The sequence below is a fragment of the Sciurus carolinensis genome, chromosome 2 (genome assembly GCF_902686445.1).
Source record: "Sciurus carolinensis chromosome 2, mSciCar1.2, whole genome shotgun sequence".
NCBI classification, from domain to species: domain Eukaryota; kingdom Metazoa; phylum Chordata; class Mammalia; order Rodentia; family Sciuridae; genus Sciurus; species Sciurus carolinensis.
Window position 1 is genome coordinate 120309118 of NC_062214.1, and position 24248 is coordinate 120333365.

A 24248-nucleotide genomic window follows, 5' to 3' on the forward strand; every position below is an offset into this window, starting at 1 on the left:
TCTAATTAAAATCCAATGATGTCCTCATAGAAATAGAGAAAGCAATCATGAAATCATCTCAAAGATAATAAAGACCTCGAATAGCCAAAGCAATGTTAAGTGGAAAGAGTGAAGCAGGAGATATCACAATACCAGAACTTAAACTATACTACAGAGCAATAGAAACAAAAATGACATGGAAATGGCAGCAAAATAGACCGACAGACCAGTGGTACAGAATAGAAGACACAGAGACAAACTCACAAAAATACAGTTACCTCATACTAAACAAAGGAGCCAAAAGCATACAATGGAGAAAAGATAACCTGTTCAACAAGTGGTGCTGGGAAAACTGGGAACTCATATGCAGCAAAATGAAACTGAAACCCTACCTCTCACCCTGTTCAAAACTCAACTCAAAATGGATCAAGGACCTAGGAATTAGACTTGAGACGCTGCACCAAATAGAAGAAAACATAGGCCTGAATCTTCATCATGTAGGCTTAGGCCCAGACTTAACCAGACTCCCAAAGCCCAATAAATTAAAGCAAAATATGAATTCAAACTAAATACTTTTTCTCAGTAAAGGATACAATCAATAATGTGGAAAGAGAGCCTATGGAGTGGGAGAAAAATCTTTTCCAGACGCACTTTAGAGCACTAATCTCCAAAATTTATAAAGAACTTACAATACTTTACACAAAAAATACAGAGAACCCAATCAACAAATGGGCCAAGGAACTGAACAGACTCTTTACAGAAGAAGACATATAGGTGATTAATAAATATTTAAAAATTGTTCAACATCTCTAGTAATTAGAGAAATGCAAATTAAGACAACTCTAAGATTTCCTCTCACTCCAATTAGAATGGCTATTATCAAGAACACAAGTATAATAGAAATTGGCATGGAATGGGGAAAAAGGCACCCTCATATGTTGCTGGTGGAGTTGTAAATTGGTACAGCCACTCTGGAAAGCAGTATGGAGATTACTCAGAAACCTTGAAAGAGACCCACCTTTTGACCCATTACTCACTCCTCAGTCCTATTACCCAAAGGACTTAAATCAACATATTACAGTAACACAGCTACATCAATGCTTATAGCAGCTCAATTCACAATAGCTAGATTGTGGAACCACTTAGATTGCCCTTCAATAGATGAATGGATAAAGAAACTGTGGTATATATACACATGGACTATTATTCAGCCATAAGAAGAGTAATATTATGGCATTTGCAGATGAATGGATGTAATTGGAGAATATTATGATAGTGAATAAGCCAATCCCAAAAAACCAAAGGCCAAATGTTTCCCGGATATGTGGATGAGGAGTACATAATGGGGGTGTGGGGGTAGGATTTGGGGAGTAAGAGAGGAATGGAGGAACTTTAGATCACATAGAGGGAATGAAGGGAGGAGGGGGTATAAAAATGGTGGAATGAGACAGACATCATTACCCTATGTACATGTATGATTACTCGAATCGTATGAATCTACATCATGCACAACTATGGAATTGAAAAGTGTTACCTCATTTGTGTACAATGAATCAAATGTAGTCTGTAAAATAAAAAATTTTAAAAAATCATAAAAAAAGGAAAACTACACTCAGATTCAATCTCACTCTAGTCAGAATGGCAACTATCAAGAATACAAGTAACAATAAATGTTACAAGTACAGTAGATTAGACAATGGGGAATGGAAGGAAGGGATGGGGGATGAGCAAAGTAAATACAGTGGAATGAATCTGATGTAATTTTCTAATGTACTTATATAAAAACAGCACGGCAAATTCCATCACCATGTATATTCATAAGAATGGGACTCTCACTGGAATAAGATATACTCTATGCTTGTATAATTATATCAAAATGAATTCTGCTGTCATGTTTGAGTAAAAAGAACCAATAAAAAAGAGTAAAAAAATAAAACTATAAAAAAAGTTCCATGCTAAGAGCAAAGAGTTTCCTATCCAGAGGAAAAATATTAATGACTTATACACAGGAAGCTCATGAGTGGTCAGCTTCACCTTTTAAGAAGTTCTGGTGTGCCATTACACACTAGGGGATGTAGATAAGAGTTATGTCCTGTATATTTAAAAAAGCTAGAGGAAAGAATTTTGAAAGGTTTTAACCATAAAAAATGATGTGTTGAGGAGAAACATTAAACCTCATTTAAACCTTACCCTATGTACTTGCATCACAACACTACACGATATCCCATTATCATGCTTTCATGTATTAGTTTTAAAATGTCCAAATCTTAAAAAACAAAACAAAGAATCTTTGATTCCCAGCAGGTGACATCATCTCAGATCCATGGGTTACTGCTTCCCTGGGTGAGCTTCCATGCTCCATCAGGATGCACAGGCTGACTTGAGCCCAAGGATGACCATAACTCATATCCTACTCTACATAGCACCTCAAAGAATAGAACTCCTACGACAGGAAAGCTGTTACAATGATAAAATCATTTTTCCTCTCCACGTGTTCCCTTTTTAAAATTTTATTATTTATTTTTACCTTGTAAAGAGGATGTGGTGATCTTACTAGCAATCCCAGCTACGTAGGAGGCTGAGGCTGAGGCTGAGGCTGGGACTGGAGGGTACCAAGTACAAGCTCAGCCTGGGCACATAGCAAGGCCCTGTCTCAAAAAATAAAATGAATTTAGCTGGGCCATAGTGGTTTACTACTGTAATTCCAGTAACTTGGGAGGCTGAGGGCAGGGAGGATTACAAGTTCCAGCCTGAGCAACTTAGTGAGACTCTAAACAATTTGGGCAAGACCTATCTTAAAATAAATTAAAAAAGGGGACTGGGGTATGTGGCTTAGTGTTAAGCACCTCTAGGTTCAGTCTCTAGTACCCTCTGCCTCCCAAATAGAAGAAAAGAAATAAGGAACATATTAGTGCCTGCTTCATAGAATTGTTGTCAGGAATCAGTAAGTTATGGATATAGGGAAAACATTCATTATGTGTACTCCCTTCATTCCTAGATGTTCATCAAAAGAACTCTAACAATGTGATGTATTGTTTACAGGGGAGTCCTAGAGATATTTCTAAATTACCTGGTCATGCTGAAAAATCTCCAGATGCTTTTAGGAGTAAGCTCAAATCTCTGTTGCCACAATCAAGGCTCTGAAATATGATTTTGCAGACACAAGTTGCCAGTACTTCTAAATCTATCTACTTTGAATTAAAAAAATTACATGGATAGTTTTAATGATATGTTAAAATGATGGAGCAAAATTTCAAAAAGCCTATTTGTGAGCTCAGCACAGTGGCACATGCCTGTATCCCCATCGACTCTAGAGGCTGAGGCAGGGGCATTACCAGTTAAAAGCAGCCTTAGCCTTATAACCGAGACCCTAAGCAACATATGAGACCCTGTCTCAAAATAATAAAATAAAATACAAAATTTGGGGATGTTCTCAGTAGTTAAGTGTCCCTGGATTCAATCCTTTGTACCACCTCCCCAAAAAAACAAAATAAAATAGCATATTGTTTTGAATTGATATATATTTAATCTTTACCAGTTTATGCTAGTAAGTAAAGAGAAAAATATCTAATTTCAGAAGTACAGAAGGTGAAGGGACCCACCATCCTGGGCAGGTAGTATAATATGTTGATTCAGATGGGAGATGCTGAAGCAGAAGTCACCTAGATTTATATCTTTGCTCTATTGTTTGCAACTGCATGTCCCTAAACTACTTGCTAAATATGTCTGTGCCTACGAGTTACCTAATCTGTGAAATAAAAATGAAAATACTATCTAGCTGACGGCTGTTGGAATGTGTGTAGGCACCTAGGATTTACACATTACATCCTACGTGTTCAATGAATGTTGTGGGTGGTGCTGCTGATTGGCAGTGGTGTGGTGCTGGTGTATTTGCATGAGAAGAACAATGTGCCTTAAATATCTTGTGAGAATACCAACAGATGAGAAACCCATAGAATACACAGATGAACAAAATTGAACCAGATTAATTTTCAAAAACAGAAATGGTACATTCTTTAACACACTTAATCACAATCTAAAAAAACTTGAATTCATAATAATGTCAAAAAATAAGTTAAATTTAAAAAATTTAAACTCCTCCTAAGAATAACAAGTAAGGAAAAAAAAACTACAATGATAATTTTGTAAAAACTGAGAAAAGGTTGAAAAACATACTGTATATTAGATGACTTAGTGATTTGAATGCATTTTGTTAGACAAAATAGTTATAATTTAAAAATAGTTGCCACCTGCTCCTCAGATTGGGCATTAATAACCAAAATAAATGAGGAGGTTCAAAAACTTTGACACCAAAAAGCAAATAATCCAATTAATAAACAGGCAAGAGAGTGAAAACAGACACAACTCAAAGAAGAATACAATTGACCAACAAAAATTTGAAAAATTTACAACATCTTAGCAGTCAGGGGAAATGCAAATCAAAAACTACACTGAGATTTCATCACTCACGTCTCATCAGAATACAATTATCAAGAATACAAATAATAGTAAGCGTTGGTGAGGATGGGGGGAAAAGGTACACTCATGCATTGCTGGTAGGACTGCAAATTACTGCAAACACTGGAAAAGCAGTATGAAGTTTCTTAAAAAACTAGGAATATAACTAAGATGTGACACAGCTATTCCACTCCTCAATATATAATCAGCCGAGATCTAAATCGGCAAACTGAAATGACAAATCACATCATGTTTATAGAAGCACAATTCATAATAGCCAAGCTATGCAACCAACCAGGTGCCCTTCAACAGTAGAATGGATAAAGAAAATGTGGTATATATACACAATGAATATTACTCAACCAGAAAGAAGAATGCAAAGTACAGCATTTGTTGGCAAAATGGATGGAACTGGAGACTATCATGTTAAGTGAAATAATTAGACTCAGAACTGAATGCTCTAATGTTTTGCTCTGATGTGTGTAAGCTCGTCCACAGAAGGATAAAAAAGAAAAGAAAGAAAGGGAAAAGGTAGGGTGGAATTTCCATCAAAATAGAAGAAAGACCAGTGGATGAAATGAAGGAGACTCTAGGGAAGGGAGAAGGACAGGATAACAAAAGACAGTGGAATGAATCTGACCTAACTTTCCTGTGTACATGTATGAATTATACCACAGTGAGATCTCGCCATCATGTACATCCATGAGACACTAACCCAAATTTTTAAAAATCTAAAAGTAAATAGTAGAAAGATCTGTAGAAAGAGGGGAGAGAAAGGAAATACTGGGGACAAAATTTGAGTAAATTATATCCTATGTGTTTTTAATAATATCAAAATTCTACTATTATGTATAAATAAAAATAACTAATAAAAATAAAAAAAGACTAAGAGGAAAAAATTTGTAATTCCAACAATGTTAAAGGAAATGTTCACAGTAAAGGAGTAGTCAAATAATTATGGAACTTAATAAAAAACTTTGAAGTCATTAGAAAAGATTGAGGAAGTTCTATTTCTATGGCTATGAACTGCCCCAGAATGACCTTAGTATAAACTAGAGACTTTGGGAGATAATGATGGTCAATATAGCTCTGCTCTGGTGTGGAATATTGGTTATGTGGGAGGTCGTGCATATGGGTCTGGGTATGTGGGAAATATCTGTCTTCTGCTCAATCATGCGCAGGTCTGTCGGGTACCCAGGACCCCTGGCCCTAGGTGTGGCTAAGATGGTGCCTGGCAGTGAGCCAGAGCAGTTAACTTTTGCACAAACATCTGACATCATTTTAAGGAAGTCTTTATGACTGGTTCTCTGGTCTCATGCACAACGCATGATCTCGGTATGCCCTGCTTGAGTCTCTGTATCTGTCCACGCTTTTCCCTCGTGTGCTCTCCTTTGATTGGTGGTTTTACCTATATAAGGTCTGTAACTTCCCTGCTGGGGAAGGAAATAAGATAGAAAAAGAAACAATAGAAGCAGAAGAACAGCGCGCAATAAAGCATTGAAACTTCAACCAGGTGTCGTGTTTCTCTGCGGGCAGGGAACGCGGTAAGTGGTGCCGAAACCCGACCCGGGAAACATCAAACCAACAGCAACTACCTAGGTAAGTTTTAGAGATTAATGTTATAAATAATAAAAAAGGAGTGATAAAGGCAGCCTTGACGTTCGTGGTAATGCGACTATCAGGACACACGGAAGGTGGTCCGGGGACACGCGGAATGCGGTCCAATTAAAGTCAGGACACACGGAAGGTGGTCCGGGGACACACGGAATGCGTCCAATTAAAGTCAGGACACATGGAAGGTGGTCCGGGGACACGCGGAATGCGGTCCAATTAAAGTCAGGACACACGGAAGGTGGTCCGGGGACACGCGGAATGCGGTCCGAATAAAGTGAAAGTAAGGACTAGCGAAAGGCAGTCCGGAGACAGAGCCAAGCGAAACGCGGCTCGGAGTGGACTAGCGAAAGGCAGTCCCCTTAAAAGTATTAAAGTGAAAGTAGCACGCGAAAGGCGGCTACACCCTGAACTAAGCGAAAAGCGGTCCACATTAGAGATATTAAAGTGAAAGTGGTGCGTGAAAGGCCACCATCAATCAACCCGGACCAAGCGGAACGCGGTCCAGTGAACTGAAACTGGTATGCGAAAAGTGATCGCAGCAAATTAATCATGGGTTCTGAGGTGTCTAGAATTCACATGGAAGGTCTATTAAAGGCTTTATTAAAGACTAATGGAACACCTTTAAAGGTTTCCTCAGCTAGGAAGTTTTTAAAAACTGTAGAAGATAAAGCCCCTCGGTTTTTAAATGCAGGATTGTTTGATCAAGAGAAACTATCACAAGAGACAGAAAAAGGCCCCCCTCCTGATCCCTTCCACGCAGCTCCATGGCCACCTAGGGAGGGAACACCCGTGTTCTTGAAGCAGCCCTCCCCCGAGTCCAATCCCCCTAGGCAGAGATCTCAGCAGCTCCATTCCTCAAAAGTAGTAAGAAATAATGTTTTGTGATTTTCTGCATTCAAACCTAACCTGATTTTCAACCAGGAAGAAAAAGGGTTAAAAAGTCCTGGGTGATCCTCCCTCCCCCCTGCCTGGCCTTGCTGAAGCCTACATTGGAATGTGAACTGCAGCAGTCTCAGCAGGAAAGGGGAGTAACCTAAAGATAAAAAAAAAAAAAAAAAAAAAAAAAGGTGTCTGTTTTAAACTTCTGGGCTGCTACACAAAACTAACTCATTTTCCAGGATTCTTGTTTTGTTTTGTTTTTTTTAATGCTGTATTTTTGAGCTCATAATTTTGATCCTACATACCTAGGTTAATGATTTTTTTTTCTTTTTGATCAGTTCTATTTTTTATTCAACTAAAGTTTTTAAACATCTGTTACATTGCAATGGAGATTCACCTATAAAGTTACAAGGCCTTTGATTTTGTGTTATGTGGATGTTGTGCTGTCTAATGTCATGTTTTGTCTGTATCAAAACTGAGCGCTCCTAAAATTAAAATTTAAAAATGGATCCAAATACTTTTATTCACGTGATTTAAAAAGGTTCAATTTAAATTGAGTAAATTAATAAAAGTAAAATGTCTTTAAAAATAACTTACAAGTCTCTAGGTGGTCAAACTAATGGAATGTTGATGTTAAACAATGTCTAATATCAATTGTTTCTAGGACCTTTCTTCAACAGAAAAGAGACAGCAAATACTGTTCAGGACACTTGTCAATATCTTGACTAAAAACAGGGTTACTAAGAGTTATGTCTTAACAAGTACAATTCTATATACAAAGGGTTCTAAAGGTTTCAACTGTGTTTCAGTTAGAGTACTATAAACAACAAAGTATTTTATCTTGTTAAAATGGTGTAATTTATCTAACTTCAGAAATTTCATAAGAATTGTTTCAGAATGTGAACAAAAGGGGGTCAACACATAAAAAAGAAAAAGTAAAAGGTTCTAAAAATACAACTATATTTAGTGAAGAAGAAAATCTTTCTGGATTAAAAAGTGTTATATAATAAAATACATGAGGGTCTAAATAAGTGCTAAAAAAGTCTGTGTGTAAGTAAAGGACAAGTTTCAACAAGTCTGTGTGTAACTAAGTTGGTTGTATGTATGTAAAACAGCTAAAGATATTTAAGGTTTTTCCTAAGGTGAAATACTAATGTTCTGATATAAGCCAAACTTTAATCTATATGGTAAAATGACATGGTAAAATAACAAGGATTTCTTAGAAACACTAATTTACTCTTAACTTTGTGTCTATTAAGTTTTATTCTTTAAAACAATTAGTCTTAAAAATTGGGGTTTATACAATTATGGTTAAACAACTGTTAAGAGTATTGTACTATGTTACAGAGTCTAAATTTTCTTTAAAAACTAAATTTAGTAAGATTAAAGTGTCAAGGTAATTGTGAAATGGTCACTCCTTGTATATTAAATGTATTCATATTTTCCAAGTATACAAGTTTTAAAACAGGGTATTTATCAAGCTGCTATTCTCCAATCTTCTCTCTCAATGTTGGAATGCTTCTAGGTTCTCATGAGCAGTCTTAATGCCTATTCCTACCAGCTAAAATATTACAATCATATCCCAAAGCTGTTGCTCAAGTAATATTTAAGGGAATAGAATCTTGCATTACTGTCTTTGGAATCCATCCTTCTATCATTATAACCCCTTATTCCACTCAGCAAATTAAATGGCTAAGCAATAATGATGATGATTGGTCAGTATTATATTGTTCCACCTCAGCTCAGTTTGATAACCATTATCCCCAACATCCTTGGATTCAGTTTGTAAAGTTACTCCCATAATTTTTCCAAAAGTGACTAGTGCCCAACCTATTAAAAATTGTATAACTATATTTACTGATGGATCTAAAAATGGAGTAGGCACTGCACTTGTTCATGATCAACTTCATACTATAATAGTTCAATCCAACTCGGCACAAGTTACTGAGCTTGCAGCTGTGGTGTTGGCTTTTAAAGTAGCAGATAATCAGCCGTTTAATCTCCTATCTGATAGTTCATATGTTGTTAATGCTTTAAGTGTTCTTGAAACTGTGCCATGTATTTCTTCTTTATCCACCGTGTCTTCCTATTTCACTACACTGCAAAACCTTATTCTGCAGCGTAAACATCCATTCTATATAGGACATATTAGGGCTCATTCTAATTTACCGGGACCTTTGGCTAGAGCAAATGATTTGGTGGATATGGCTACCGAATCCGTTTTTGTTTTTTCCATAGAGGAAAAGCAAAACTCTTTCATGAGAAATTCCATGTAAATTCCACTACCTTGAGTAAAAAATTTCCTATCTCTAAATGTGTGGCTCGACAAATAGTAAAAATTGTCAACACTGTGCTCCTTTGATCCCAGTACAATCTTTTGGAGTCAGTCCCAGGGATTGTTACCTAATCATGTTTGAGAAATGGATGTAACTCATATTCCTCAATTCGGTACTGTAAGTATGTACATGTGTCAGTAGACACTGCTTCAGGGGTCATCATGGCTTCCGCTCACTCTGGAGAAAAACTAAAAGATGTCATTCAACACTGCCTACAAGCGTTTGCTTGCTGGGGCATACCTAAAGTTATAAAAACAGATAATGGTCCTGCTTATACCTCCAAAAGCTTCCGGCTATTTCTACAAACATTTAATATTCAATTGATTACTGGTATTCCCTATAATCCACAAGGAGAAGGTATAGTCGAGAGGACACATCTCACCTTAAAAAATTGTCTTAATAAACAAAAAGGGGAATAGGAGCCTCCTTTAAATCTCCCAAGGACAAAATTAATCTGGTTCTTTTTATTTTAAATTTTTGACTATAGACAATTATGGACACTCTGCAGCTGATCGCCATAGCAACCCTTCCCCTATCCCTCAAACATGGGCCAAGTGGAAAGACATATTGACAGGTTGCTGGACCAGATCCAGTATTACGTTGGGTCCGAGGGTCTGTTTGTATTTTTCCACAGGATCAACAAACTCCGATCTGGGTTCCTGAAAGACTGACCTGTGGGCAATAGTTAAAGCTTGGCCATATCCTTTACCGTTAACTAATATTACCCACTACACTTTATGATCCAGAGACTCAACCATATAATTCTTCCGCTATCTCCCTCCCTGGAGCCTTATGCTTTGATATACCTGAGGATAATGCTACCTCACAAATTACCTCTTCCCACTAATGGATTTAAAACTCCCAGAATTTTTCCTCCATGTAATCCAAAATTTTGCACACCTCCCATTTGGACAGGTTGTCAAAATACAAAGTGAGCAACCCCAGTTCAACATGGATTTTTCTTCACACCAAATTTTACTTCCCAGCGTACCACTGATAATGTTGCTGATCATGACGCCATGGGCATGGAGCGCGTTAATCCTTTTGATAGCTGGTTGCTATTCACCTTGACTTCAGGATATACTAACTTACAACCTCTTTTTGCTCTTAAAGGAGGATCTTTTAGACAATGCGAATGGAACTCTTCGACGTGGAGCGGAAAAAAATGCTGGAGCTGAGACTACTACTAACTGTACTAAAAACATTACATTCTCATCCACTCCAGCCTGTGTGTTCCCTCCTTTTATGTTTCTACTAACCAATATTTCCAATAACACAACCCTTGATTGCTCTCAATCTAGTTGCTACCTTTCTCAATGTTGGAATGCTACTACCAATTTCTCCCGCACGGTCTTAATGCACATCCCTACCTTCCTACTATCCCAGTCTCTGTTACAGATGCAGAATTACCAGTGCTACTATCAAGAAATAAAAGACAATTTGGCATCGCGGCAGCTGTGGTTGCAGCTGCTGCATTGACAACTACTATACAGACAGCGACTGCAGTCAACCGTTTAGCTGAAAACACAGCTACTTGCCTTACAAACTCAAGAGACTTTAAACCAACATTTAAGGGCAGGTTTACTACTGGTGAATCAAAGAGTGGACCTATTACAAGAACAAGTGGACATATTACAAGAACTTTTGGGACTGGGATGTGTTTACTCTTTAAGAGCTGTTTGTGTTACCCCTATTGTATATGATAATTTCAGCACTGCAGCTGAGTTATCTAGTAATTTGTCACTTTACCTTACTTCTACTTGGTCATCTCAATTTGATAATCTTACCTCACAACTTAGAGCCGAAATTGTCAAAGTTAATTCTACTGGGGTACATATTGCTTCTGTATCTGAGATGGCTAAATGGTTTTCTTCTGCTTTCAATTTTGTAAAACAGTGGGCAGGTCTGGGCACTTTGGGACTGCTTCTCCTCATTGGTATCCTTTTCCTCACTCGTCTGTTTGTGCATCTACGAGCCAGCCAAAACAGGGATCGGATTATCTTTCATCAGGCCATGACCGCCCTAGAGGCCGGCAGCTCCCCACAAGTGTGGCTCTCAATGGTGGACCGGTAGTCAAAGACGGGTAATGAAGGAGGTGGCTATGTACCAACCTAAGACAGGAGCTGCAGCATGCTCTGCAGACTCTGATGACGGGTAAGGACATATGCTGACCACTCAACCTAAGACAGGCACGGTCCCGAGCTTTAATTTTATAATAAAAAGGGGGAACTGTCGGGGTACCCGGGACCCCTGGCCCTAGGTGTGGCTAAGATGGCGCCTGGCAGTGAGCCAGAGCAGTTAACTTTTGCACAAACATCTGACATCATTTTAAGGAAGTCTTTATGACTGGTTCTCTGGTCTCATGCACAACGCATGATCTCGGTATGCCCTGCTTGGCTCTCTGTATCTGTCCACGCTTTTCCCTCGTGTGCTCTCCTTTGATTGGTGGTTTTACCTATATAAGGTCTGTAACTTCCTGCTGGGGAAGGAAATAAGATGAGAAAAAAACAATAGAAGCAGAAGAACAGCACGCAATAAAGCATTGAAACTTCAACCAGGTGTCGTGTTTCTCTGCGGGCAGGGATGATACAGGTCTAAAATTGCTCTTAAAAATAGTCTTCTAGCCAGGCATGGTGGCACATGACTGTAATCCCAGAAACCTGGGAGGCTGAGGCAAGAGGATGACAAGTTCAAGCCAGCCTCAGCAACGTAGCAAGGCCCTGTCTCAAAATAAAAAGTACAAGGGCTGGGATGTGGCTTGGTGGTTAAGTTTCCCTGAATGCAATATCTGATGCTAAAGGAAGGAAAGAAAAATCTTCTAAAAATTAAAAATAAACTAAGTAAATAAACTACCACAAATATCATACTTAATGGTGAGAAATTTGAAGCTTTCCCACTAAGCACAGGAATGAGGCAAGAATTTCACCTCTTACCATTTCTTTCAAATATTGTCCTCAAAGTCCTGGTGAATACAATAAGGAAATTAAATATATAGAAATTGGGAAATAAAACTGTCTTTGTTCATAGAAATGAAAGAAAAACATGTTCTTCTCTGCAGAAAATCTAAAAGTTTATGATAAGAAAGAAACTCTCAATTAAAAAAAAACTATAGACCAAAAAAATAATAAATAAAAAACAACAACAAATAAAACCCATCCTGGAACTAATAAGTAATTACAACAAGACTCATATACAAAAGTCAACCAATCACTTTTCTATACACCAGTAATGAAGAAGTAGAATTTGGAATCAAAAACACAATACCATTTTCATTTGCTTCCCCCCAAAAAAACTACTGGGCTGGTGATGTAACTCAGTGATCGAGCATTTACCTGGCATGTGTAAGGTCCTGGGTTTGATCTTTAGCACTACACCTAAAAAATACTCTTTAGGTATAGATCTAATAAAATATGCAAGATAGATTTACATAAGGCAACTACAAAATTGTGATGAAAGAAGTCAAAGAAGAGCTACATAAATGGAGAGATATTCCATGACCACAGATAAGAAGACACCATATTGTCAAGATGTCAATTCTTCCCACTTTGATCTGCAGATTCAAAGTAAACTGAATCAAAATTCTGGTCAGTTATTTTGTGGATATCAACAACTGACTCTAAAGTATATAAGCAGAGTCAAAAGACTCAGGAAGCCAACAATCAATCAATATTGATTAAACAGAAGAGACAAAAGTTGAAAGGCTAACATTACCTGACTTCAGAAATTACTACAAAACTATATTAACCAAGACAATGCTGGTTATTGGTCAAAGAATACAAAAATAGAATAAAAATATGTCCATTTCCCAAAAACAGATCTATGTAACTATAATCAATGATCTTCTACAGAGGAACAAAGATAGTATAAAAGAAAAGATAATCTTTTTAGTAAGTGACATTCAAACAATTGGACATCCACATGCAAACAGTGAATCTAGACACAGTCTTTACACCTTCACAAAAATTAGTTCAAAATGGATCACAGACCTAAATGCTCAACATGAAACTTTGAATTAAGTTTTCACGAAGGTAACACAAAAGGAAATCTAGATGACTTTAGGTTTGGAAATGACTTTTTAAATGCAACACCAAAGGCATAATTAATGAAATAAATTATTAAAAACCTAATTTAAATAAAAATTTCTGACTGGTGCAGTGCTGCATGCCTATAATTCAGGCATTTGAGAGACTTAGGCAGGAGGATCGCTAGTTCAAGTCCAGCCTCAGCAACTTAGCAAGGCCCTAAGCAACTTTAGAGAGACCCTGTCTCAAAAAATAAAAGGACTGGTGATGTGGCTCAGAGCTAAGTGCTCCTGGGTTCAACCTTCAGTACCAAAAAATAGTGATAATTTTAAAAATAATAAATACAATTTCTCTCCTTTGCAAAAGACACTGTTCAGAGAATGAAAAGTCATAGACTCAAAGAAAATGTTTGCAGAAGAAACATGTGTAAGGGACTGTATCCAAAATGCACAAATAACTCTTAAACTCAACAGTACAAAAATAACCCAGTATTTTAAAAGAGCCAAAGACCTTAACTGACATCCCACCACAGATGGCAAGAAAACATTGGAGAAATGCTCCACCGCATGTGTCATCAGGGAAATTAAAACTACAAAATGTGACACCACACAGCTATTATAATGGCCAGAATGCAAAACACTGACATCACCAGATGCTGGAGAGGATGTGGAGCTTCAGGAACGCTCATTGATTGCTGGTGGGAACACAAACGATGCAAACTCTTTGAAAAGAGTTGGCAGATTCTTGCAAAATTAAATATACTCTTACAATACAATTGAGCAATCACACTCCATTTCTTACCCCAAAGGAGTCCCTCAATCTTGACCTTCTCAGCCTCCAGAACATGAGCCAAATAAACATCTATTATTTATGATTTACCTAGCCTGTAGTAAACTGTTATAGCAACAGAAAATATACTATAACAGGTATTTTTAAAAAAATTGAGTCTGAAGATATAGCTCAGTTGGTAGAATGCTTGCCTTGCATGCACAAGACCCTGGGTTCAATCCCAGCACCACAAAAAAAAAAAAAAAAAAAAAGAAAAGAAAAAAAAAAGATCAACATCCTTCAAAACAAATGCAAATATTCTAATAAATGCAAAGTTGCTGATAAAATACTAGCAAAATAAGTAGAAGTGTATGCAAGGGAAAATGTATCATGATCAATTGGATTTTACCTTGAAAATTAAAATTAGCCCAAAACTCAATAAATATAATGCTCATATTAAAAACTAGAAAACTCTCTCTCTCTTGCTCTTTCTCTCCTCTCTCTCTTTTTGTACCAAGGGTTGAACTCAGGGGCACTTAACCACTAAGTCACATCCCCTGTCCTTTTTATTTTCAACTTTGAGACTGAGTCTCCCTAGGTTGCTTACAGTCTCACTAAATTGCTGACACTGGCTTCAAACCTGCAATCCTCCTGCCTCAGCCTCCCAAGCTGCTGGGATTAGGGGCATGCACCATCATGCCCAGCTAGAAAACTCATTTTGCTTTTAAATCTTCACAATAGATGCAGAAAGAATCATTTTGACAAGACACAAAATCTGTTCTTGATGAAAACTCTTAGCAAACTAGTTGCCCTAGATTGTTAAAAAAAATACAAGACCAAGATGAAAACTCACAAATAAACTAGTGAACACACAGTGTAGTGAAGATCCATGAATCAAATTATCCTAATTCAGGAGGATGATTGATAATATTAAACAAAATCCTTAAAAATACAGTTACTCTTTGCCCAGAAATTGCATATGAGAAATTTTATTAAAGAGTAATCTAATTCAGAGGATCAGGGAATAAAGGAATTTTTCACCAACTGCAGCCTTTGAATGTATAAAAAGAAAGGAATCAGGAATCTGAGCCTGAGGTTACCTCATTTTTCCCTAAACCAGATGATGTTGAAAGTTTGATAATTACCACCCTTCTTGCCTGTTGTAGCATTTGGACGACTATTACCAAAATTAACTCCACAACATTTTGAGCTGCCCTGGTTGGATGAGGCATAGCCGATGCAGGTTTGGGATCCAGGAGAAGCAAACACCTCACCGGACATGTAGGAAATAGCTGTGCAGACAAGAACCTTCTGTCTTCAGAGAGTTGTAGCATGCCACTCCCAGAGAGTGGCAGAGACCTGTATATGTGGCCCTATGTCCTATGCATGTTATCCCTCTTTGATAATGCCCTTCCATACGCCCTTGGTTTTAGTTTTGTTTTCATCACTTTGATTTCATAAAAACTCTTTTCATTGGGCTAATTGGCAATTATGGAGGGTGATTGGGATTTCTTTTCCCTTTTTGGGGAAATGAGTTCTCAAGCTAAATCTGTAGGATGGGTCCTGCTTTCTGCACATTTGCCCATGTTAAAGGGGTACAAGGACTGTCTTCATTAGACATGTGTGAGATGAAGCGACCCCTGGAGCTGTCTGCCTGGCACTCTTCTTGTCCTCGTATAATCTGTATATCTTGGGTGTAGTGGGTTTTACCCTAAAATAAAACACAAACCTCACCGTGAGCTTTAGGACCAGATGAGGAATAACAAGTGAAGTGATGAAGCCAAGTCATCTTCACAGAATAGGAAAAAAATGGGGAGATTTGGTAGGTAAATATCTGAAAAAGACAGTTGTTCTCTTAAAACTGTTCTGTGATATAGCCATGTGGGAAGGGATATGTGACTGGGATTATTTTCTTAATTCATGGTAACTGAAGTTCTTCCCCCACCCCCTCGAAAAACAAAAATCTTGGAAAAGAAAAAAAAAAAAAAAAAGAAGTAATCTAGTCCAGGAGCTGTGGGGAACACCTGTAATCTTAGGATCATGAGTTCAAAGCCAGCCTCAGCAACTTATAGAGGTCCTTAGCAATTTAGTTAGACTCTGTCTCTAAATAATGTATTAAAAAAGGATGGACATATGGTTCAGTGGTTAAGCACCCTTGGGTTCAATCCCTGGTACCAAAAAAAAAAAAAAGAAAGAAGAAAAAAAGAATAATCTAAAAATTGCCTGATAATATATAAAAGCATGCTTCCTGTAAGTAAAAGTTGGTGACTAAATATATATCTACCAAAGGAAATCTGGTTTTAAAATTAAGAACCTTACAAATGAAATACCACACAAACAATAACAATAATATGTGGCTAAATATTTAATGGCATGATACTTTAAAAATGAGAATGCAAACCTGTATTAAGTTATGGTTCCACTTTGTAACATATATTTATGCATAGAAAAATAATGAGCTATATAAGACTGTGTAGTTTGGAAAATTTAGCAATTTTATATGTTTAAGATGGAATTACTGGTAAATTTGCTTTTATTTTAACCATTCCATGTGGTATGATATTCTATAATGATCATCTGTATGTATGTATCAGAACTTTATAATATGTATTACTTACATGTAATAATTTACATAACAATTTTATATATGATGAGCACTTACATTTTTAAAAAAATCTTTAAATTATGTCTAATAACATATGATGCCCGTCCGTTGACACAATCTCTGTCTGTGGTCTGGCCAGTTCTCAAAACAATGGGATTTTAACTTCCATTGTCTAGATGTGTAATTGTATTAAGGAAGATAATAGCTAAAATGCTACTCCATTTCCTAGGAGATATGATAATATAGCCTACATAATGGGTTGTCACTAATATAAAAACCATATATATTTTTTCAAATAAACTCCTGGAAGTTTTGTTTATCTGCCCTGTGCTTCTGCAATTTTGTTTTTCAGATGTAAATACAGAATCCCACGTATTTCTGTTTCCTGCTCAGACTCATGATCCTTAAATGGGTGCACCTGTAAGAATGCTTTCATAGCGGTGTTCTGCATCCTGCATTTTCACTTTCACATCATTCATGAATTTTCGAAGCACGCCTTCCATTGTTTCACTCTGATATGATAGGTGTTTTTTTAATTGCATTGTTTGAATTTCTTAGAAAATAGTCTCAAGATTCGTTTTTTTCCACAGTAGAAAATAATTGAGTATTTTATCTTAATCCTATGGTTTTACAATGTAATTTCATAAGCTGCATTTCATTTTTTAAAACATCATAAATCTTCACATAGCATTATTCTATGATTTAATATAATCAACATTTTTGAAAATCATTTGGAAAAAAAACTAGTATTTAGTGCTCATAACAGAAAGGCATAATCTAATCTACTAAAATCAGGAGTATTTCAATTTCTTCAATATCACCCTGATACTAAAACCAGATAAAGACGCATCAAGGAGAGAAATCTTCAGACCAACATCCCTGATGAACATAGACACAAAAATTCTCAATAAAATTCTGGCAAACTGCATGCCAAAACATATGAAAAAGATAGTGTACCATGACAAGTTGGGTTTCAGCCCGGGGGAGGCAAGGTTGGTTCAACATAGGGAAACCAATAAATGTAATACATCACATCAACAGACTTAAAGACAAGAATCATACAATCATCTCCACAGACGTCCAAAAAAACATTTGATAAAATACAGCACCCCTTCATGTTCAATAACACTAGAAAAGGACTGGGGATATAGCTCAGTTGGTAGAGTGCTTGCTTCGTAAGCACAAGGCCCTGGGTTCAATCCCCAGCATCGCAAAAAAACAACAAACAAAAAAAAAAAACAAAATACAAAAACAAAACCACTAGAAAAACTAGGCATATAGGAACATTCTCAACCTTTTAAAAGCTATCTATACTAAACCCAACATCATCCTAAATGGAGAAAATTTCAAAAGCATTCCTTCTAAAACTGGAACAAGACAAGGATTCCCTATTTCACCACTTTTATACAACATCATCCTGGAAACTCTAGCCAAGTGATTAGACAGACCAAAGAAATTAAAGGAATATGAATAGGAAAAGAGGAACTCTACTATCACTATTTGCTGATGACATGATTCTATATTTAGAGGATCCAAAAATTCCACCAGAAAACTTCTAGAACTCATAAATGAATTCAGCCAAGAGGCAGGATATAAAATCAATACCCATAAATCATCACACATTCCTATACATCAGTGATTAATCCACTGATTATAGACAGGAAGAGAGACAGCGGCTTAATTTCATTTTTGCTACATATGGATTTCCAGTTTCCCAGCACCATTTGTTGAGGTAGGCTATCTTTTCTCCAATATATATTATTGGTGCCTTTGTCTAGTATGACCTGACTGTATTTATGTAGGTTTGTCTCTGTGGTCTTTTATTCTGTACCATTGGTCTATGTGTTTCTTTTGATACCAATACCATGCTGTTTTTGTTACTATGGATCTGTAGCAACCTATAATTTCTTTATGTACAACTTTCTTCTCCATTCTTCTACTTTTGTTGAAGAGTATACGTTATCATTTTTCCATATTCACCCTGCTGTGGAATATCACACCAGAATTTATATCTTCTATCTATAACTTAATATCCATTTACTAACCTTTCTTCATTCCACTCTCCAGTTTCTGGTAACCACTATTCTACTCCCAATTCTATGAAATCAACTTTTTATATTCCATATGTGAGTAAGATCATGGGATATTTGTCTATGTGTACCTGACTTATATCAATTAATATCACATCTTCTAGTTCCATGCATGTTGCTGCAAATCACAGGATTTCATTAATTTTATGGCTGCATAGTATTCCATTGTATATATGTACCACATTTTTCTTTGTTCTTTCTTCAGACACTTATGTTGATTCTCTACTTGGCTATTGTGAAGAGTGCTGTGATAAACACAGGAATGTACATGTCTCTTTTACATACTGATATCATTTTCTTTCAAGATATCTCCAGTAGTGGATTGATGAATCATATGCAATTTATTTTTAAACTTTTTAAGGAATCTCCATGCTGTTTTACATATGATTGTACTAAATTACATTCCCACCAACAGTATTCAAGTGTTCCTTTTTCTCCACATCCTTTTCAGCACTTGTTATATTTAGTATTTTTAATAACAGTCATTTGTGTTGGAATGAGATGATATCTCATTTTGGCTTTGCTTTGTTTCCCTGATGATTAGTATTGTTGAGCATTTTTCATGTACCTGTTGTCATTTTATATCTGTATGGGAAAATGTATATTAAAATCCATTGCCCATTTAGAAATTTTTTTTTTATTATTTTTTGAGGTTTGAAAAGGGTTTATTTTGTGACTAATCATTTCATAGTGAGCTAGGACTAGAACAACAATTAGTATTGTAGCTACATTTCCAAATTAAAGAATCTTATGAGATTCTAATGTTCTAAATGTTGTTCTAGGTTTCCTCTAGGGAAGATTATTGAAAACTCCTTTGTATTTTTCTCTTTTAAATAACTTAAAAGATACTGAGATAATGCTCTCATTTGCAGTAAGTTAGCCACAATACTGTATTTTACTAATTCATTTAAGTAGTAGAATATATAGGCTGTTGCTAAACTGGACAAATTTAGATAATTATAATTTTGGAACTTGACCTGTTTTTTAAAACAATATCTAGACAACTGTAGTCAAGGGGAGGTTTGATAAAGAATTATCTTTGTTTTTGTTTTTAACTTTATGCTGTGAATGTGTAAACATGTCAAACAAACTTCCTCAATTGTTTAAAAAAAAACTTAAAAAATTCAAACTGATATACAAATTGTAGATATTTACAGGACACAGTGTGTAATTCTGTACGTGTATACAATAATCAAATTAAGGTGATTGATATTTATGTTTCCTTAAATGTTTATCATTTCTTTGTGTCAAGAGTCTTCTAACTTCTTTGTTTTAGTTCTTTATAAACATGTACTACATTGTTCTAAACTACGGTTCCTCTACTGTGCCAAAGAGCACTCAAAACCATTCCTCCCACTTCACTGTATTTTGGAATCTGTTATCCTGCTACTTCTACCCTTTTCCCTATCTGTCCTAGCCTCCAGTGACCACTATTTTATTTTCTACTTTCATGAACTCAAATTTTAGCTTCTACCTATGTGTGAGATCATGTGGCATTTGTTTTGTTGTGTTTTATTTTACCTACTTCTCATAATTCCCTTCAGTTCCTATAATGTTGCTGCAAATGACAAGATTTTATTCTTTTTGCCTGTGTGTGTGTGTGTGTGTGTGTGTGTACTTAGAGATGAATTTGGTTTGTTCTTGCTTTTCTAGTTCCTTGAGTTGCATCACTATGTTGCTTGTTTGAAATCCTTTTTTAATATGGGCACTTTTGTTATAAAATTCCTCTTGTTAATACTACTTTTGTTGTATCTTATACATTTTAGTATGTTATTTTTTCCATGTTCTTTTATTTGAGAGGTTTTTAGATTTCCTTTTAGATCTCTTTGATGACTCAGGTACCCTTCTGTATTTGTCTTCCATAATCATATCAGTGACCTAAATTTATTGTGGGCCATGCTATGCTATGTTGTATTCCAGAAACAGGATGAAGAAGGTGCCTGTGGAGATGAACCCACTGTTGGCAGCGACCAGAAACTCCAGTCTGTAAGTGTCTGCACACGCGAGTTTGATGAACCGAGGAAATCACAGTAGAAGCTATCCATTTTGTTGGTTCCACAAAAGGGCAAGTTTACAACAAAAGCCAGCTGGACCACAGAGTGGATGAGTCCAATGGTCCAGGCCACAGCCAGGAGAGAAGTGCACGTTCTCAGGCTCATGCTGTCAGGTAGTGGAGGGGCTTGCAGATGGCCACGTAGCGGTCCTAGGCCATGACGGTCAGCAGCACCATCTCTGTCCCTCCCACAGTGTGAATGAAGAACATCTGTGTGATGCAGCCTTTCAAGGAGATGGCTCTGTGCTTTCTGAAGAGGTCGTAAATCATCTTTGGAGTGGTGATGCTGGACACGCCTGTATCGATGAAGGAGAGATTGGCCAGCAAGAAGTACATTGGGGAGTGTAGGTGATGGTCTGAGATGATCGTGAGCTACAATGAGAAGGTTTCCCAGCATACTTGCTACATAAATGTCGTGAAGAACAGAAAAAGGAGAATCTGAATTCCCAAGAACTGGTGAGTCCCAGCAACACAAATTCAGACACCACTGAGTGATTTCCTCCATCCATCAACTTCAAGTGCAAGGATGACCCTGCAGTTACTGTTACCTGAGGAGCACACGAGGAGGGGGAAAGTTTTCAAGTGGAAAAGGACATCCTGGCTATGGAGTAATGTCCCAGATGTCAAAAACTGAAGGTCACCTTGCCCTTGTACAGTGAAGAGTTTATACTGTGCTCGGGTCACAGAGAACTAGCTCCAGAAACTTTTCCCATGTCTTGGTCTTGGGTGTCATTTAAACATGTAGCCTCAGATTTAGCTTGGTCTCTAGTGTATCATCGGGAATGTAGAATGTGAACAAGTTACTTAAGAATTTAAGAAGGCTATCAGGGAATGAACAGACTTATACTTCCTGATTTGACATGGAAATAATGCTTCAAAATTGAAACCTGTTGAAAAGGAGAAAATTGTTTATTTATTCATTTATTTCATAATAGGTGGGTACCTTACAACATTCTGGAGTTCTGTTTTCCTGAACTATTTTAGGTTTTCTAGGTTTGCAATCATATCATCAACAAAAAGATAGCTTTCTGATTTTTGATTTTTGCTTCTTTAAGACCATATGCATCTCAATACCCTCTTACTAACATGGAAGTCCTGTGTACTTCTGTTCTTTTTTCATTACATATTTTCTTATTATTTTAAAATAAGAGACCACTAGTGCACATAGCAGTATAACCTATTTCTTTCCTAGCTTTCCACCACGTCAACCATATTGAGAACTTCAGAATACTTGTCTTTCCCTCCTTCTTACCTCCTCTCCTCAGTTCAAATCAAAAAAAAAAATTAAAAAAAAAATCTGGAACTACTATTGGTTTTGCACTTCATGCCTCTTGAATCTATCCTTCCTGTTTGAACATTTTCTGTCTCATTATCTTAAGGATATGTGCTTGAGATATCCCTTGCTTCTTAATTTCCAGACTTGGCTTGAATTTCAGTGATAATCATGTTTTTTTTTAAGTCTATTTCTGAATTGTTGAGCTCCAGAGAGTCTAGTCTATCTTTCACTTGAGTCTCCTTACATACTATTGTTGTGTTTTATCAAAATTAGTATCTGCTTCTTGCAGCAGTCCTGTATCATAGATCAGCCTAATACTATGTGTATTTACTCTGTTCTTCATGCATATAAAGGATTTCACAAGAATTTTGGAAGTCATCCAAATCAACTGTCTGATTTCAAGATGTATTCAGTATATACGATTGGGTAATTTTCACTCTTATCTCTCCAATTTAACACAGTGTAGACTTCTTGTCAAATGTTTTTGGAATAACTTGAGTTCTACAATAGAAAAGTACCTGCACATCTGTGAAATTCATAAAGATCATGGTATTAGTGTTGGAAGCAAACTATAGCTCCAATAACAATATACTTATTTATTGCTTTGTGATGAAATGTTCAAAAAAAATTATCTTAAGAATATGATTCTTCTTAAGGAGCCAAACTTATAATTGAACTCGTTTCAAATATTTCTGTCACAATGAAGTCTGATCTTGAAAGCAAGTGACATCTCTTTGAGATAAAAAGCTAGAATTTAAAACAAAATTTATTCATTTTAATCTTTTGTCTTAAATTTAAATTTGGGGCACTATGCAGCTTATGTAAAGTAGTTTGTTAATTTTCTTTCTTACATTCAATGATCTAGAAAGACAAATGTAATGTATTGGTTTAAAATGAAGAATTAGAATCTGAACTGCTGGGTTAACTCCATCACTTACCCTATCAAACCAGTTACTTCATCTCATTATATCTCAATATATGCATCCATTACATTGAAATTAACAATACTTCAGGGCTGTGAGTGTAGCTTGGTGGTAGAGTGTTTGTCTAGCTTGGGTGAAGCCCTGGATTTGATCCCCAATACTACAAGAAACAAACTTGCTGTGGGTAAAGAACTTAAAACAGCCTTTGAGCTGGGCGTGGTGACACATGCCCATAATCCCAGTGACTCTGGAGACTGAGGCAGGAAGATCACAAGTTCTAGGCCAGCCTCAGCAATTTAGCAGGATCCTCAGCAACTTAGCAAGACCCTGTCTCAAAATGAAATAAAGCTGAGGATTTGACTCAGGTAGAGCACCTTCTGGGTTCAATCTTCAGGGCTGAAAACTCAACCCAGTCCAACCCACCCCACAAAATGACAATAAAAACAACAGAAAAACAAACAAAACAGTACTTGGCATGGTGAGAATACAATAGATGTTAGATAAAGTGATGCATTATATACATGCTTCGTTTCACTAAACTCTCCTGGTAGTTCTAGTTCCCAAATTCCTCCTTTTGGCATGTCCTGGTTTTTCATCCTTCATAAGAACGTCATTTAAAATCTTGCCTTCTTCCCTTCTCCTAGGAGACTTTCTCTTCGGTTTTTATACCTTCCCCAAAGTATTATTCCTTTGTGAAAGGGAATGAGTATATGGAAGGTCTAGTCATATACCATAACATATTAATGCTGACTGAATCTGCATGAATGTACCATTTCCCCCTAATTCTTTCCTAAACAATATAGTCATATTACTACAGTGTACAAGCACTATCACCTATGTGCTTGTATATTAATCATATTCATGTAAAGTTTATATGACCACAACAAAACTCAATCTTATCTCTACTGTCTGATACACTTTCTTTCAGATGTGTTATTGTAAGCATCTCACCTATTCTGCTTCTTTTAAATCTCTCATTTGCTTTCCTGACTGGATTACTGAATTCCTGTAATTCAGGACAGTTTACTTTTCCCCATCTAGCATAATATGACCAAAAATCACTCTTCTTAAGTAATACTTTAATTATATAACTAGTATCATCAAAAAATAGTTAGAAGTTGTACTACTATAATTTGGACTATATACCATATTTCCAGAGTTATTCCCTGCATGCTTCTATTTTTAAGAAATACTTATTCAGCATTAATACCATCTTCTCACTGCCCATCCATGACCTCCTTCTTA

General features: G+C 36.5%; 1 non-coding gene and 1 pseudogene across 1 annotated transcript; one reads left to right on the forward strand and one right to left on the reverse strand.

Moving 5' to 3' along the window:
- The first annotated feature begins 17801 nt into the window (after positions 1 to 17801).
- On the forward strand, positions 17802 to 17875 carry Trnat-cgu (transfer RNA threonine (anticodon CGU)). The gene has a single exon. It is a non-coding gene; the product is annotated as a tRNA-Thr (tRNA).
- A 2775-nt stretch (positions 17876 to 20650) lies between these two features.
- On the reverse strand, positions 20651 to 21313 carry LOC124976432 (olfactory receptor 4F3/4F16/4F29-like; annotated as a pseudogene).
- Between the last annotated feature and the right edge of the window lie 2935 nt (positions 21314 to 24248).